The sequence below is a fragment of the Pleurodeles waltl genome, chromosome 9 (assembly GCF_031143425.1).
Source record: "Pleurodeles waltl isolate 20211129_DDA chromosome 9, aPleWal1.hap1.20221129, whole genome shotgun sequence".
NCBI lineage: Eukaryota > Metazoa > Chordata > Amphibia > Caudata > Salamandridae > Pleurodeles > Pleurodeles waltl.
Window position 1 is genome coordinate 1091877584 of NC_090448.1, and position 12781 is coordinate 1091890364.

At 41.2% G+C, this 12781-nt stretch overlaps 1 protein-coding gene across 2 annotated transcripts in view; it reads left to right on the forward strand.

Annotated features, from left to right (window-relative positions):
* GANC (glucosidase alpha, neutral C) overlaps positions 1-12781 on the forward strand; it is a 388017-nt gene that overhangs the window by 87386 nt on the left and 287850 nt on the right. The gene's annotated exons all lie outside the window — the stretch shown is intronic.

Genomic DNA, 12781 nt, shown 5'->3' on the forward strand with positions numbered 1-12781 from the left:
AGAAAATTAAATGTTAAAAGTTCAAAAGTAGATTCAGTGCTATGCAGCATTGTGCAGAAATGATTGGCCCATTCCCTGTAACAAATCAGTGCAATGATTGAGTGGAGTTCTCTTGAGCAAACCAGTTTTTAACACGCTCAGATGCAGCATGCAGGTGATTTCATAGTCTGATCCAGAAGGTAGGTCAGCTTAACCATCACAAAACAGAAATGTGTGGTGGGAATGTGCAATTCTGACCAGACTAGGGCAGCCCACTTACAAGCACCCTGAATGTCAGGCCAGGCAATTCATGCCAGCTGAGAAACTTTCAAGTTTGTCTATCTTTACCTTTATTGCTGTGTATGCATCATTGGTCTCTTGTCTGGATGGTGCCTGCAGACTCACACTGTTCTTTCAGTTTTGCATAACTTTGTTTGCGCTTCTCTACTCTCCTCAGCGGGCACTTCTCATCCATAGGGCTCACGTAGCAGTTTTCTCTGCTTAACTGCTCCTTTCTCTTCTGCCCTCTTGACTACATTCGCTTCTGTCTAATTGTTTCCAGTGTACTCTCATAGTGTGCTTCTATCCTGTGTCTTCTTCTCCCTTCTCCTGGCTTCTATTCTTTCCAGTTGTCAGTCCCTTTCAAGTTCCTGTACTTTAATAATGGAGTTCCACTTTTTCTATGTTTTTTTTCCCTTACCCTTTCTCTCTCTCTCTTTTAAAATTACTCTGCTTTTCCTAGCTGTTTTCTTTCTTTCATTGTCTCTCTTTCACTGTTTGCATTTCTCAATGTCTCTCTTTATTAGAATAGATTTCCTCTACTCCTTTTCAAGCTGCCTTTCTGTACCTATCTTGACTTCGTTATCTTTTTTCTTTTTTTTGCTTTTCCTTCCTAGCTGTCTCTCTCTCTCTCTCTCTCTCTCTCTCTCTCTCTCTCTCTCTCTCTCTCTCTCTCTCTCTCTCTCTCTCTCTCTCTCTCTCTCTCTCTCTTAAAGTGCCTCTCCTCTTTTTCAAACTGCATTTATCTTTGTCTCTCCATCGTTACCTCTCTTTCTCTTAGCCTTTTAATTTTTTTAGGTTGAGCCTAGACAGTGCTAGCACTGTTGCCTAGCAACCTGTTCTTTTATACTTTGTGGGCTTACATATCGCCTATCTCTTTTTACTGGATGTTTCCATCGTCTCTTTTTTTTTTTTTAGTTGTTCTTCCCATTTGCGGATGGCATATATTTGACATGCCTTTTTCTGTTTTTACCCCTTCCGGAGAGCATGGCCCAAGTACTACAGTTGATTGTTATAGTATGTGTTTGGACCTACTTTTTTCTTAGTTGCATTTCCCATGATTGGTTTGTTTTAACTTCTCTCTTGTATTATTTTTGTGCTGTTGTAATGTTTCTTCTGTTTGCCAAAAAAAAGTTTATTTATTTCCTTCTGCTTGGAAGGCTTTTTCTTATGTCTTTGTTGAATTTACTGGCTTTCGTTTTGTAAGTGCAAGCCAGCAAGCTTGTTCATCTGTATTTGGTAAAGCGTTCAGACGTTTTTGTAAAGGTTTATTTGCTTTTGCTTGGACGGCTTTTTCCTGTGTCATTGGTGAACCTTTAAGACATCTTGTTTGTGCTTTTTATGTTCTTTCTGTGGAAGCTGGAAGGCAGAGTGTGTTTCATTATCTAATTGTTTGATTTATATCTGCAACGAAGTATGTACGCAAAGCTTTACAACCTTATGCTATTTATCTGCTTGTAAGGGCTTCGAAGGGTATTGTTGGTAAAACGTAAAAACATCTCGTTTGTTTATTTTTCGCTTTCTTTTGGCATCTGCAAGGCAGCGTTAGTTGCCTATTTTAAAAGCGCATCAACTATACGCAGTTACAAAATCAAATGTGCACGAGCATCCTTTGCTTCGTGTTTCCAATATCACTGTATAACAGCAAACAATACTTTTAACCAAACTCTGAGAGAGAAAAGGGATTTATTAACAGTGAGGAAAAAATGCTATTACAAGTCTTTCACTCTAGTAAACGAATCGTTATTGCTACGAGTCAGTGGTTACCTGGGAACTGCAGCCTTTGTATTTTTTAATTTTCTATTCATGCATCACTTTAAAAAATGCATGGAAATACATGTAAATAAAATGTAACAACCCTACAAGTGTGCACAACTGCTACAAACCTTTAGGCGAATGTTTTGCTCTTATTAATTAAATGTCACATTTGCATGTGGATGAACTTCTTATGTACAGATCACTCCTTGCTAAGAGCTCTAAAGGTAACTACTAAGTATTGTTAGACCCTGCAAGCGGGCTTCATTCGATGTTTTTTCAGTCTGGAAGCGCTCACCCTATGGAAACTTTTTCAAACAAATTATTTTTGATATAGCAGAGTCCATTGTTGCCCTTTCCCTTCCACTCCCCACCTTTGCATTTACTGTTTTTTGTGCCTCTGAGGCTGAACCACCAGAAAAAACATTACCACTTGCCATTAGCACAGCAATGTTCAGAGTAGTACAAAAGGAAACTAGACTTTATTTTATTTTTTGAGCGCTTCACAGTATTACTGGTTACATTTCACATTAATACATTATTTTTTTGTTGGCACACAGAGATTAAGGGCCTATTTACGAGTTTGGCAGTCCAAGGACTGGCACACCCACGGTCAGACCGCACCCACTCCGGGCTGTGTGACCGCCAGATTACGACCCTGGCAGTTGGATGGCCAGGGGACTGCTACCACCGCCAGGACCATGGATCCTGACCGGGTGGCGGCAATCGGAGTCGTGGTCAGCCACGGCGGTGCTGAGTTCAGCACCGCTGTGCTGATCACAAGTCCTCTTTCTGCCAGCCTTCTCCCTGTCTGTAAGGCCAATGCCGTGGCACTGTTTCCACTGGTCAACCCTGTGGAAACATCTTAATACAACTGTGGGGGAGGCCGCCGGTATGATGGCAGCCTCTTCCCCGTGGCTTTGTGGTCGGATCATTCTGACCGCCAAAGTCGTAATGAGGCCCTAAGTGATTTGCCCAGCATCACAGGATGTTGAGCTGACACCAAGACTGGAACCTGGTTCTTCAGCTCCAAAGTCGGAAGCGCTGGCCGTTATGCCACATCATCTCCCCGAGAGACAAGATTTACAAACAGAAAGCTTATTTTAGTGACTCAGGATTAATCGGATTTTGTTTACAATGTTATATATGTGCTTTACCTATATACATTTCACTGTATTATTACTGGAGCTTCGTTTTATAAATATATTTATATGTGGACTTCACCTCCTTCACATTGGATGTGCCATAACAGTTACAGTGTCGGACTTCGAAGCTGGGGACAGTGTTTAAATCTCGGTGGAAGGCTCAACATCCTGCAATTTTGGGCAAATCACTTAATTTCACCATGACTGAAAATGAATGTGTCTATCTATAATGTGACTGGTGCTCATGTCAATCTGTCTGAAAGGCTGCAAACTTCATCTCCTTCACATTATAAAAATATTAAGCGGAATAGAGAGGTTAAGGTGTAACAGCAACAACTACAGCAACTAAAACAAGACTGATTTACAAAACAAAACATGCAGTTCGCCACAGCGATGTCCATCTTTACAGCTAAGCTAATTTACTCATTGATACAGGAAAGCAGTCTATGTACTCATCCCTCTCCCAGCACCCTGACTCCATCCTGTAGCGCCCAGACCTCTTCCGTAAAGAGGCGTGAGCGCCTTAAAGTCAGGTAAGGTGCTAAAGGTAGGCTGGCGCCCTTCCACAACCTCTTCCACCCCTGCCAACTCCAAGTAGACCGTATTTCAAAAATGTAATCCGAGGAAACATCTTTATTGCTTTTTTGTCACCGTGCCGCCTTTTTTCAAGCTTTATAACAACTTGCATTCACATTAACTTATGTGTTTTGGTAGTTAGTGTTTATAGAGGCAGCATGTGTCCAATTTTTAGAGGTATTTCTTTTCTATCTGTTTGCAAGGGAGCGTGGGTTGCATTTTTACTCATTTAACTGTGTTATAAGTGGACCTTCGTACTTTAACTTCATTTTTTTTACAAATGAACTGCACCTCCTTCATGATTAAAGACATTAAAGCAAAGGAGGGAGGAAGTCGCATAACAGCTGCAGCGCTGACTTGGAAGCTGGGGAACCGTGTTGGAGCATCTGTGGGAGGCTCCTCATCCTGTGAGTCTGAGCAAATCCCCTAATCTCTCCGTTTAAACAGTGACTGTGTCCGTCTGTGATGCACCTAGTAAAATACTGAGATTTATATCTAGATTTCACAGCAATGATTATAATAGTGTTTATTTTAATAAACATACATCTAGGTTTGGATTTTCTACAAAAATGAAACAAATTTAACTTTGCTGAGTGTCCAAAGTTCTGCCACAGTCCGGTCTGAAGCAACCCACTGCCAAGTTAGTTGACACAGGACCGTCATGATTCTGGTGTCAAAAGGCCTAATCTATTTAGGCTGCGCTCTCTGACATTATCTCCTGTTCTTTATCGCCTTGCAACCAATGACACCTGCGAGCCGGAGAAAAAAATCCAAAATGCCTAACACACACAGTGGGAGAAAACATATCAGGGCATTCATTGGTTGTTTTTCAGTTACAACCAGTGCTTAATTTGTAAATAAAAACGTGCCGGTGCCCCAAGCTCTCCTCTGAAACAGGCGACTGCTTAAATTAAATGCAGGAGCACAGAATACTGAGGCAGCGATATCCTGAACTCTTCTCCGGGTTCTGCAATTCACCTACATCCACTCCCTGCCCCTTCAGCTCACTCTGGCATCTTTCTGCTTTCTCCCTTTGTGATGCTTTTTGGTTTTTCTGTTCGTCTTTCCCATATGTGTCTTTAATCGCAGAAAACGCTTGAGGCAGACAAATAAGTGCCGGCCCCCAAAAATATGTGCTGGTGCCCGCTTTGGAAACAACCGGCTCAGATTATGCACTGGTTACAACTCCTGCTTTGGGGCTTTCTTTCTGAAAAATATAAAGGTTACCATCATCTCATAGCCCTGCCAGCACTGCATTCGTTATTCACCCATGCCATCAGCAAGGGATTGGAGAACTGCAGAATGTAAATTTACTGTGTGTGAACTGTGTTTGCTTTCCACCTCTGGTGCTGCTGCTTCTCCTTTCTTACCTTTTTAGTGGTTTTCCAGGGGTCACAAAGGCTCTTCCAGAGGGAGCAAAGGCAAGCCGCGGGTAGCAGCTGCGACCTGTGGCAACCACCAGTGCTATCAGTCATGCCGCTGCCATATTTGTTATCTCAAGCAGGACCTCCCTGAGTGAAAAGAGTGTATTAAGATTTAGGGACCTAGGATAGGTTAGGTTTTTGATCCAGCAGTAAAAAGAGCTTTGCTAGTAAATGCTTTCGGTACAGCGGGACAGCATGTTTTCAGATTTTTTACTTTAACAGTAGTTACATTCGTAGGTGAAATTACAAACGTATGCAGCAGCGAAGAGGCAGTTAGAATGCCACTATCTGTGAACACAGTAATGCAGTCACACATTTTACACCCAACCACAAAAGAGGAATGAGACGGTAGACCAACTTTTGGCAAGGTAAAGTGAATGTAATTTTGGCAGAATGACCGATCGGATGATAAAAGACCAATTTAGAGTCCAGTGCAACCAGAAAAAGTTACAAGAAAGACACTGGGTTGCATTGAACCCGATGCTGTTGGAATCGCAAAAACAGTTTGAGCAACGCATGGAAGAAATGGAGGGCAGTGACTCAATGTGACATAGTGAATGCTAGTGATAAGGAAGATCTGCAAACTAAAGTGGGGGGAAGCAAACAGTAAAGTTGTAGTGCTGGAACTGATGTTTACAGGTTGAAGTGGGTATCTAATGTTAATAGGCTTAGTGCAGACAGGGTTTGAATATCACTCCCCTACTTCCGCCAAGCCGTATGCATTAAGCCCTGCCTCCTGACAAAAAAAGAATAAAACTAGAAATAATTAACTTAAAAGCCACTCTGAAGTGATTTATAAATAAGTTGAGCATACAGTGGATGTGGGGTCAGTGTACACTATAATACCATGGTCATTGAGGTGAATTGTTGCAATCCAGGGACATGTATCACTAAGGCTATAGCGTAAAATAAATAAGTATTTAAGTTATATGTAGGCTGCATTCAAGTTTAAGGCACAAAAAGTAGAAGGGAAAGTGTTTGCAGCTCATTGTGGGATTGCAGTATTATGGTAGTGCAGCAAAACTATTTGCATAAAGTATTGGTTTGCCAATCTTCTGAACAAGTGCCAGTAGTACAGGAGGGAAGTGTACTAGAGAGCATAATTGACAAGTTAAAGGAAGTATTCAGTGATGAAGTTCGTTCTCTTCAAGAACAGGTGAATGAATTAAAGCTGGAAGATGAGGCTATACCAGACCGACATGTGATGATCACTGTGCAGCACAGAGATTGCTACCTTACACACAGTATACGATGTCCTCCTAACTACAGATGAAGATGATCCTTGTCTCATGATATTGCGGGACCTCTCAGGTGCATTCTACACAGTCGACCATCCCACCCTCATGGACTACCTGGAGTCTCAAATGGTATTCACAGACATTCTCTTCCACGGGCTTTCCTCCTACCATTACCACCAATAACAGTTAGTTCCTATGGATACCTCCAGAATCCAAAAGATCCCTGTCACATGTGGAGTCTCTCAGGGTTCCATGTTGTCCCCTGTCATCTTCAACGTCTACAGCATCCCGATGATAAACAACTCTACTTGAAAGTCTCCTGTGCTTCACATATCCAGAACCTCAAATCCTGTCTGCAAATCATCCAGGCCTGGATGTGGAGCACCTACCGAATGCCTAACCCAACCAAGGCAGAATTTCTGATGTTTGCCAAGAACAAGAAACGGTAGAAACCTGGCTCAATGACATTAACCTTGACAACATCAAACTTCAACTTTCATTAAATGCCAAGTCACTTGCATTCACCCTGGACACCAACCTCATCCTTAAAGGGCCCGAAAAAATATGATCACATAACCCCCACCCTGATGGGACTCTATTAGCTCTCCTTGTTGGCCCACACTATCTTCAGAACCAGATGAGTCATCTACAAAGCCATAATGCAAACACCCATGCTTAATTTGTGGACAGGTTAACCATCCCTGGTGGTTCTCGGCACAATCACAGCCAGACGAAGGAGTGTAAAAAAAAAAAAAAAAGGCAGCAAGCCTTTTTCATCTACATTACCAGGATCTGGAACAACATGACTGTACTCATCAGGACTACCCCAACACTGCTCAAATTTAGGAGAGAGTTGAAGATATACCACTTAAAGAATACTACACTACAGCTAGTAATAGTTCACAAACCAGCCACCTCACCTATCACTTTTTTACTTGAAGTCTTATCTTCGACCCTGTGCAGCACTCTGCTGCCTTTTGGCTAGGTACACACAATGGAAATATCACTTACATAAATGCATGCGAGCTTCCTGTAGTGGCAAGGGCGAAATGAGACAAATGTTGCAAGATATGAAGAATGAGGGAATTACTGAGCCAGTGTGGCCTCAGAATGGCTTTTTCCTGTGATAATCATGAAAAAAACCTACAACCACTTGAGGTTCTAAGTGAATTTACGATTTTTAAATCAAAACATTGTTCTATATCGCTTCCCACTGCCAAATATAAATTGAATGTTTTATTATTGAACAATGCAATGTTTTACACAAGGCATACCTTAAAAATGGCGTAGCATCAGATTAGATTTCACCCAGATTCCAAAGCATTAACTGCATTTATAATGCTGGAAGTAGTGTATCGACTGATCCATATTCCTTTTGGGTTGGTGTCTCCTACCAGCATCTAAATGCATGATAAATAAGCTGCTCAAACATCTGAAGAATGTTCAGTATGACATTTGAATACATGATGCTATGGACAGTGAACACAATCAGGTGTATGTGATGTCTTAGCAACCTTGAAAGAGCCTGGCCTAATGCTGCAGTGCACTAAGAAAAGTGTCAGTTTTATTGTGGGAAAGTGAGTACTTAGGGTACATTATTTCAGACCACGGGCTGATGCCAAAGAAGATTTGATGCTGTGGATCAGGTTGGTACCATCTCCCCAGGGTAAGGATCAGTTATGTTCCTGTACAGTGCTAATAGAATACTAGGCTAAATTTGTGGAAAACATGAAAACATTTACTCTACTCAATAGTTGTTAAGGAGTGGTGTAAATGTAAATGGGAGAAAAGGCATGAAGAGGACTTCAAGAAGAACAAAGATAAATTCATCCAGTGCCAATGTTCTGGTGGAACTTAGCAGAGTCTTACTATTCAGTAATAAAAAAAAAGCCTCAGCCGCATTCTGGGTGGCTGAATACTTTTTCACATGCCTGTAGGTCTGAATTCCAAGTTGCGTATAAATTAGAATGCACTTGTCTGGGGGTTTAAAGGTTCAGCTAGTTCGGAGAGATTAGCCTGAATGTTACAACTGTATGTAGCCATTTAGAGAAATGTTCAAGCAGATGGTTTGTTGAGAATGGCAGTGAGGTGGGAAGACATGGATATGAAAGCAGGGAAGTATGAGTGGTAGCAAGCATGGAGGACGCCCTATAGTTGAAGAGAAGAGTTGTAAATCAAGAGGAATGGAAAATTATTTTTAATACAAACATGATACAGTGACCTAGTTTGTGACTCTCCTGTCACACAAACACATGTAGGAAAGCTGACTCAAAATTAGCACATGTGATGTAGAAATTAATTTCTGGGGCATTATCTTAGGTACATACTATGGTGCATGATGCAGAAACATATTTTTACATTTCAATCAAAAACTGGTAAATTGACACTTAATATCTCCAAATTTGTCACACTATACCCATCTGCCATGTAATTCTTTTTACCTTTACAAATCATTCTATTTCTGCTCTCCTGCATTCAGTCAATGGGACTGTAGTGCTTCATCACTTTTGTGCAATACCTCATCTATTGGTTGCCAAAGCCATATCTACTGAAAATTCTGTGGTGTCTTGAGACTTCCAACTTTTCCCAGATTCCCTGCATTGCTTTCCTCTAGAGATTTCCAATGGTATCCACTATTAAATATAACTGTCCCTTAACTTTAATCCTAGAGTGCAGTATTTTCAGGCATTGCCATAGTATGTGGTAGAAATTGCCTTTATGGACACATTGTCTCAGGCAAGCTGATAATTTGGAGTATTTTAGGTTATCATGTGTAAACTGGAATAACACACCTGGTATAATATTTTGAACTGGACTAGTCTGCAGCCTTCCCTAATGGGGACCTCACAAGAGCACAAGCTAGCTTTCTGCCACACTTCTTCCTCCGCCATACTTTCCACATCATTTTCATATTTCACTTTCAGCTCAGCTGAAGGTCGTGATGACAGCCTTGTGTTCAATAAGCAAACGATTCTCCAGACAAGTATGGTCAGGCAATTCCTGTCCCTCAGAAATGTCGTTTCCTAAAGCATGAGATAGATGGTGATACCTGAAAAACTATCTTCGACATTTCATATTCCCGACTCATCTGGGCAAATGACATGTTGTCAGTCTGTCAGATATCTCTTAAAGTGGACATACCGATTTTCAAAATTGCCTCAGGTGAGTAAGATCCAGCATTGAACCCTCAACATGCAACAGTGTGTCTACCGAAAGCCTCATTTTCTATACTGTTTTGCTGTGGACCACCGTCCATGCTCTAATCATCATTCTAGCAGAGTTTGTTATGTCTGTTGCCATTTCCCCCTAAATAAATGGGACAGACAACCTCTGCCCACCATCTTAAAGCTTGGTAAACCTAATGACAGTTCTGTTCTGGGTTGAAAGGCCCATTTATATGTCACTACCAAGTGCATGGCCATGTAGTATCTATGGATACTTGGAAGAACAATACCTTACTCTTACACCCCTCAGTATAGTGTCTCCAGTGTTCCACCAGAATGCCTGAAAAATGTCATTAACTGGTTGAAAGAAATTGTTGAGAACCCAATGTAGAACATTCTGTAGTATGTACAAGAACCAAGGGAGTTCCATCATTTTGAAGGATTCTGCTCACCCCTTTAAAGGACAGTAGAAGCTTACCTCAGCATGTCCCCTCCAAACAGAATCGTCTAATAAGGGCCTCAAGATATTTTCATGAAACTTATTCTCTACCCATGTCACCTTGGCATGTGAAACCCTCACGTTTAAGGAGGATTAATTGTCATTTTTGGCATCTATTCTGTTACATGGTACAATATTCAATTGTCTCAAGTAACTAGGTAGCCATGTGTGTTGCAGACTTCGAGGACTCCTCACACACAAGAAAATATAATCAATGTATTGGTCTGAGGGCATTCAGCAAGGCCCATTATATGCTCCTCCTAACCCCCAGACCAATGCATTTTGATGGATTCAGAAGGCCAGGAGCTACAGAACTAAGGCAAAAAAAGCAGGGACATCCCAATCTGGTAGCCCGTTGCAGCATTAATGATTGTGCCAGAGTACTGCTTACTCTTACTTTGGCCATTGGTGTTTTGTATAGCTGCATTTTCCAGACTGTCTTGGGGTGCAAACCTACCTTTGTTAAGTCCCACATCTATGGAGTCTGAAGCCTTAGTCTTGTGCACAGTGACAACGTCAACATCAGTTCAGTGGCATATTGCACATCATCTAAGAAGTTGTGCTGTCTGATGAGATTTATTCTGGGTGCCCCACGAGCATAACTAATCAGGATGAATTAGTTTTTTCTGACACTCTCATTATATGAGTGACATCTGCTTTAGCCATCATCTTAGCCTGGACACTTATCAGTGAGATCAGTTGATAAAACTCACACATATCTGAGGGTTTGTTTACCTTGTTTGTATATTAGGACCACTGGTGGCGAGTGTAAGATAATCTCCCCGGGAACCATCATCCAGCATACTATCAAAAGCTCTAGTCGTATGGGGGCCGCTGATTCCCGACAGCCTTTTCGATATTTAAATGAGCAAAATGTAGGGGCCTAAAGATGTACCATATTGAAGTTCATATACTGCAAATCCTGCCTCATTCTTTAACTAATGAGCATCTAACTGGCATTTATCCCGAGTCAAACACTACATTGGAAGTTCTTCCATAAAGAAATGTATATCCCAACAGTAATTTTGCAGTCAAAATCATGAAAATGAAGAAAATGAAACTCAAAGACCCGTTCCATTTCACTGTAAGGTTTAGCTACAGTCCCATGTTCATCTTACACCCTGGAAATTCGTCTCTCCTTTTGGTCCATTTTACTAATCCATGCCAATACCTTGTCAGCTTCATTACCCTATTTGTGTACTCCCACTGGTAATTAATAAATTGATCCCTAGCTTCATTATCTACTACCCATTTGTTTTCCTCTTTTATCTTAGTTCTCCACCGCTGAAGTTTAGGTTCAATGGTAGTGTTTCCATCCTATGTTCATCTATGGCCATCAGTTCTCCATCATTTCTTTCTATAAAATCAATATTCCATGCATTGATTACAGGCATGACTGTGGTCTTCTGTGCCTCCCATAATGTGGCAGTGTACCTAACCATGCCCTCATCTTCCTAAAATAAAGGTCTTTAGCCTCATATAAACACTTTAGAGTCCTGAAGCGCCCAATTGTCTTGGTGTTCCCTCCTGTCCCACTTGCTCAACACAGCATCACCAAGGTGGAGTGGTGGTGGTGTGAGAACCCCATGCAGAGGAAAGCAACATCAGTAGATTACTGGATCCCTGCTGCCGGGGCAAAGAAATAGCCCAGCCTCAAACTTGTTTTTTGTCCCCTCTTTAGTAAGAGTAATATGTACCGCCCATATATTTGAATCATTATACATACAGAAAGCCTCAAGTTTGAACGAACACTCTTAATCTATCATTTTGTAATGGTTCTTTTTCATCACTAATTAAAGTCACCTCCCAGGAGAATCATCTCTCCTGGTGCCTTTTACAGCAATGCTTCTAGATTGTCTAGCATTCCCTGTTGGAGTCTGGGATCTAAGCAGACGGAGATAAACTTTACTCTGTCACCATGCCAGTTAGCATAACTGCTCTGTAACAGCCTGGCATATGCTGCCATCTCTTACGTATCACAAGAGGGTTAGTTATTTTTAGACCAGGATAACCACCATTCTTTATCCCTCCGGGAAACGTACGGTTCTACAAGTGTGTATTTTCCTCAAATGCATCTTGTTTACCAGGGCAATGTCTGGTATAAAATGAAGGAGCATTTTAAACAAAACTCAAAACTCTCTTTTAATTTTACTGCCCAAGACATAAATGTTGCATGTTAACCATTTAAACATGTTACTCAGTCTATTTTGAAGGTTTCTTTATCTATGCTATTCGCAAAACCATATTTCTTATTCTGAACAATGGGCTGAATGAACATTCCTAGGTCCTGCAAATTTACCCACACCCTTCCCAAGAATTTTTGTGGCAAGTCTTACACTGGCACCAACCCAATGTGCTTTATGACTATTGTTTACACCCAAACATAACTAATAAGTAAATAGTACAAACCCAATAAAGAAAATGGAGTACTGAAACTGAGGAAAAAGAGATTGAAACGAGCGCCCCAGGTCCATTGATAATAGAACCAATTCTTAGCATGATCATTTCATGTTTACCCAGAGCATCATTTTCCAACAAGCGGAGAATCTTTGTGTAGGGCACCTCCAGTAGGTCTGTTTCTAAGAAGACAACTGTCTCATTTTCAATTTCAGCTCTTTGGGCCTAGTTTAGAAGTCCATTCTAGAGCCCAATACAATTCCTGCATCCCCTCCTGCATTCGCATTCATCTATTCTCTAGCAACCTTTTCTTCCGTAGATTTTT